We start from the raw sequence: 5,882 nt of genomic DNA, 5'->3' as shown, positions 1-5,882 counted from the left end.
CCGGAGGGAAAGATGTATGACTGTAAAGAATAAGCTACCAGACAGCTTCAATGTCACCCTGGTTTTTCTCGATGGCTTACTATGTAATGATGGCATCACCCTGAAATACCCGCAGAAGTGGACGTGACAGAGGAACGCACCACCGGGGGCTCTGACTTGGCGTCCCAGAACCAGGACACGTCCGCCCCAGCATTGGCCCCGGCGCGGACGCTGGGCCAGGACCTCTAGCTCCTCGGCCGGGCCCTTCCGGGGACAGAAGGGCTGCGGGAGCACGTGGGAAAGGGGAGCACTGACCCCCGCACACCCGCACAGGTAAGTGGACGAGAGGGGAGGGACTCAGGACCCCCGGAGACAAGGCTGGGCCTGGCTCAGCAGGGGGCTCCCAGCCCCCGCCGCCCCTTCAGGGAGGAGCCAAGGTCACCCCAGCCCCGGGGGCCGCCCCCGTGCCTTCCCCACGTCACCGCTAGCCCTGCACTCGGGTCCTCGGACCCCACACTTCAGCACACGTGAGGTAAAGGAAACAGTCGTTCGAGGTGAGATGCGGTTCACGGTGAGCCCACTGGGCAGGCCAGGCGCCAGGGCCCCATGCGCACAGGTGCAATGCCCCTTCCGGGGGCGAACCCCTGCAAGACGGCTGGTCCGGTCGGGGCGAGCTTCTCAGTGGGTCCTGCCCGGAGCCCCCTCCCCTCGGCACCGAGGCCCCGCCCCCCGCGGTGCTGGTCCCTTGGCCCAGTGGGTGCTGGTCGGTTGCTCGCTCCACCGGGAGGGGAGTTCCGTGAAGGAGGGGCCGCTGGGCGGCCGGGTCTGGAGATGCTGGGCGCAGACCCCATCCATCCAGAGCTTGCGGAGGCCCCGCCTTCCGGCTCCACCCGACCTGGGGAGGCGCCGTGGGAATGCGGAATGAAGAGTGAGCCGGAGCCGCGCTTGCCTCCCCAGGGGGGCTTCGACGGTGGCCGGAAAGGAGGCCCTTGGATGACGAGGTGCTCTCTACGGACACATTTCTAAAGCGACCGGAGGGGCGGATGACGGCGCAGGCAGCGACGCCGAGGCAGACCGGGGTCCTGGGCCGGCTCGAGCCGAGAGGAGGGGCCGGGACGGAGGGCGGAGCTGAGAGGAGCCGGGCGCAGGGCGGGTGGGCAGCAGCCTGAGCCGGTCCCGGGCACCACGCGGCTGCCGAGTCCCCTGGACGCCCCCGCCTCAGTCTTCTCTGCAAAACGGGAAGATAACGGCAACCTCTAATCTCGGGTACCCCCTCCTCCTGCCGTTCGCTCACAGTTTGAGAACTTCCCGACGGTGAGATGTCCCCGAGTTTGTGGAATTAGCAGGAGAACATCTCGAGCAAGTCGTACATAAACGATGGGAGGGAAAGAACACGCCCCAGGCGGGGCGTGCTCAGGTGTTTAGGACCAACTCTAAGGAAACTCAACTCGGCCTCACTTTTCCACACATTCTGTTTTGCGCTTTTGGAAAATTTGCACCTGGGTGTAAAGCGTTCCTGCCAGCTACTTAGCTAACTGGGGGGCCAGGAGCCAGCCTGCTTGCAATAAGGTAATTGCCGCCGTAATTCCTTAACTGAGAGCAGTGATTATCTTTAGACAGCACTTATAGTTTTCCAAGGAGTTTATAAGGCTTCGTTCTCCCCAGGAATCTCGCATACCACACCCATTTCAGGATGGAGAGTCGGTAGAGGGGCCGGCCAGGGCAAAGTCTCTCCGGCTGTGATGGGGGAGAAGCTGCACCACCTCAAACAGGCAAGCAGCACGTGTCGCTCCTGAGTTTAAAACCAGGGCCCGCCCCCAGTGTCCACCAGACACAGGCCTTTCCTCAGGGGCCCCGTCCATCTCCCACGCCTCACCCCACCTCCCTGGACGCACCCCGGCCTCTGCCCCCCGCCCTGCGCTGTGCCCCGTGTGCAGTGTCCTCGATGCCGGCTCCCTGCCCCTCACTCGGAACACGGCCCCCGATCGAGCCCACTGGCAGCCCCCCAAGGAGCCTCCCTCAACACCCCCGGGCACGCGGGCCCTGGAGGGCAAAACTGCCCCACGCACGATCCCCGCCCTGGGCCAGGCCCCGCGCCTGTCTCGCATCAGAAGATGAACTTGCCCAGGGCGGGAACGGGTCCTCCCCAGCCTCGGCTTCTGGACCTGCCCCGGGACCCAGGTGTGCTCAGTGGTGCCCGGGGTGGGGGGGGGAAAGCATCAAGGGTCCTGCCCGGGGAGGCTCTGTTGTGGGCGCTCAGCTCTGGGGATGAGGTCTCGGGCCTCGGGCCGGGAGGGGAGGGGGTCTGATGAGGGTGCGGGACCACCCGCAGGCCGCCCAGCAGAGGGGAAGCCCACCCCCATGTGGGTGGACAGAGTGAGGACGGACCTCACGTCCCGGGAGGCCCCTGACGCCGCCTGCATTATCTCTGCCTTGAAAGTAAAATATCCGCCGGCAAACGACGAGGTTGCCATCCAAAAGCAGCTTGATGTATTTTCCCACGAAATCACTTTGCATCCTGAGGTTTTCTCTCCTGACTCAACATGCCCGCAATTGGCCCAGCTGCCCAACCAGTGTGGACCTCCCGGCGCTAAGCCCGATCGCGTCACCCCTGAATGCCCCCGCCCCGTGTCCCTCCCCTCGTCACTCACCTGGTCACTGTCACCACCTCCAGCCTTCCTCCCGGTCACCATCCCCAGCTCCCTGCACTCAGTCCAGAAGCTGCAGCTTCCTCCCCTTTCCGTGCAAAACAAAGTCCAGATCCCAGCAGCCTGGCACTGAAAGACCCCACGACCGACCTTTGTCCTAACCTGCTCTGCCCCGTGCGGTCAGGACCAGCCCCATGGGCTGTTTAGATGCACGTTGGAAGTGATGTGAAATGAAGACAGACGCTCTCAGCCACACCGGCTGCACTTCACGCGCCCAGGAACCACCCAAGGCTTGCAGCTGCTTACAGGGCAGCAGGATTCTGGAACGTTCCGTGCCTAGACGGGCCAGGAGGGAGAGGACGGGAAGCTGCTCTGGGCCGTTCTCCACCCAGCGAGGAGCACTCAGACTTCCTTGCGTCCCAGCAGGCTTATAAATTCATCACAACAAGTTCCCAGGTGTCCTTTTCTGGGGACAAAGAAGACTCTGCTTGAGAAACCCTGGGAGCAGCACCCTTGTGCAGGGGACCCAGGAAACCTGAGGACCCAGACCTTCCCTGGCATGAAGTGGGGGCACCGGGGTGGGTGTGCTCAACAATGACCCTCAGCAGCGCCAGGGGAGGGGTGTGATGGCTCGATGGTTTCACCTGTGGTCCCCAAGCCTGGTGACGCGTGGAAACCCTTCGGTGAGGGCCAGGCCCCCTCCCAGACCCACCGGCACAGAAGCCCGGAGGTGGGTCCCCGATGTCGACAACTGGCAGAGCCCCCAGGACTCCAGTGAGTGCGCTGGACTGAGAACGAGATTCTCCTCTTCCCTCCCGCCTTCCCCAAAGGCACAGGTTCCTAACGGTGAGCGGAGCGTCAGAACTCCTTTCTCCCAGCTGGATACAAACCCTCAGTCGGGGAAATTAATACAAAACTGGTGCCGGGGATGATGATTAAATTGCTCTTAGAAACACATTGTTGGGCTTCCCTGGTGGCGCAGTGGTTGAGAGTCTGCCTGCCAATGCAAGGGACACGGGTTCGAGCCCTGGTCTGGGAAGATCCCACATGCCGCGGAGCAACTGGGCCCGTGAGCCACAATTACTGAGCCTGCGCGTCTGGAGCCTGTGCTCCGCAACAAGAGAGGCCGCGATAGTGAGAGGCCCGCGCACCGCGATGAAGAGTGGCCCCCGCTTGCCGCAACTAGAGGAAGCCCTCGCACAGAAACGAAGACCCAACACAGCCAAAAATAAATAATAAATAAATAATAAATAAAAATTAAAGAAAAGAATAGATTAAAAAAAAGAAAGAAAGAAACACGTTGTTGACGTTTCCACAGCAACTGTCTCCTGAAAGTCCTGGCGTCCAAGGGAAGCCGGGCACAGCCCCTCCCTGTCCTGAGCCGCCCCACCTCTCACCTCCGGGTGTCCCGTGTCGCTCGCTGTGTCACGTCCAGCCCGAGTCCATTGTGTGCCTGCGATGTGCAGTCTGAACAGGTGATAGATTCCATCACGGAAACTTACCTGCGAGCACTTGTCAGTATCTACTGAAGCCTGAAACGCAAGTAAAAAACAATTTGTTTTCTCTCTGTTTATGGAAACTGTTTTTAAAATAACTGAATTGTGTCAGCATCAAAAACACTGCCTGGGGCTTCCCTGGTGGCACAGTGGTTGAGAGTCTGCCTGCCGGTGCAGGGGACGCGGGTTCGAGCCCTGGTCTGGGAGGATTCCACATGCCGCGGAGCGATTAGGCCCGTGACCCACAATTGCTGAGCCTGCGCGTCTGGAGCCTGTGCTTCGCAACAAGAGAGGCCGCGATGGTGAGAGGCCCGCGCACCGCGATGAGTGGCCCCCGCCTGCCACAACTGGAGAAAGCCCTCGCACAGAAACGAAGACCAAACACAGCCATAAATAAATAAATAATTTAAAAAAAAAAAAAAAAAAAAACACTGCCTGGTGCAGCTGCGCTAGGCTGACCGGCACTGAATGAGGAGTCCAAGGAGTTTGGGGCTTGCAGGGACCCTGAAAACCATGAGCCAACGGCTTCCTACGGCAGGGGACCCGCCCAGGAGCTGAGGCCAGACAGCGGGATCCCGCTCCCGGCCCTTCCTTCCCCGCTGCCCACAGCTCAGCTCGGCCCAGGCTGATGGGCGACCCTTCCAGGTGTCAGGCCCACCTTTGCTCCCGGACGGCCAGCTGTAAAAACGGACACTGTTTCCTGAACACCTACATCCACCTCACCCCACGTTACACCCCTCAGCCCCACTGACAGCCCTCGGGTGGATATCAGGCCCCCCACAGGGCCGATGAGGACATGGAAGCTTCCAGAGATCAGCGACTTCCCAAGATCACACAGCAGCTCTGGGATGTGAGTCCAAGTTTAGAGTGACTCCAGAACCTTTGCTTCACCACTGAAGACGGCTTCCCCAGACGCCATCTCCCTGGAGTCCTGTCCCTCCCTCTCCCCGTCTTCCAGATCGATTCCAGTGCAGTGGCCCAGCCCACCAGCCAGTCACCCAGGTTTTCAGCTCCGCAACACAGAGCCCAGGTTACTGAAATCTACCATCTAGGGCTTCACGTGGGACCCTCCAAGCCCCCCTCTGCCTAAGCCATCAAGTCCCTGCAGCAGCGTGGCAGAAGCTGACGCTGGACCCCTGTAGAGGTTCTCCCCGTTCCTTAAATGCTAGGACTCCCTGTTCTTTGCCCCTGCTGCCCTGAGTAAGGACTACATTTCCCAGCCTCCTGTGTCTATGTGTGGCCACGTGAGTGCATTCTGGTCAATGGGATTCAAGCAGAGTGTTGTATGCACCTCCTGGGAAATCCTGCATACAAAGAAGAGGGGCGCCCTTCCTTGCCCCTTTCTCCTTCCTGCTGGCTGGAATGTGAGTGTGATGGCAGGAGCACAAGCATCCACAGTGGATGATGAAGCCTAGGGAGTGACAGAACAGAAGGCAGGAAGGAACCCGGGCCTCTGAGGACCTGGTGGAATAGCTATGCTAGCCCCGGACTGCCCATCTTCCAATGTTTTAGGGGCACATCAAGCATTTTGGGTTTGATTCACTGTTAATTTGAGTTTTGTAGCACTGATAACTCATCTTATTCCTAATGGATACGGGCAACAAAATTGTGGGCAAATGTTTGCTATTTCACCTGTTTTCTCTAAATTAAACTTTTGTCACCTGCTGAGTGACTCATGCTGACTCTTTTAAAGCAGAAAAGGCTGCCTGTGCTTTTGGGGACATGTATATTCCTCTCCCTCCTGCATTTTGCTCTGTGA

This window comes from Balaenoptera borealis, assembly GCF_965194805.1.
Source record: "Balaenoptera borealis genome assembly, chromosome: 12".
NCBI classification, from domain to species: Eukaryota; Metazoa; Chordata; class Mammalia; order Artiodactyla; family Balaenopteridae; genus Balaenoptera; species Balaenoptera borealis.
The sequence above is the reverse complement of the archived record's forward strand: the minus strand, read 5'-3'. Positions refer to the sequence as shown.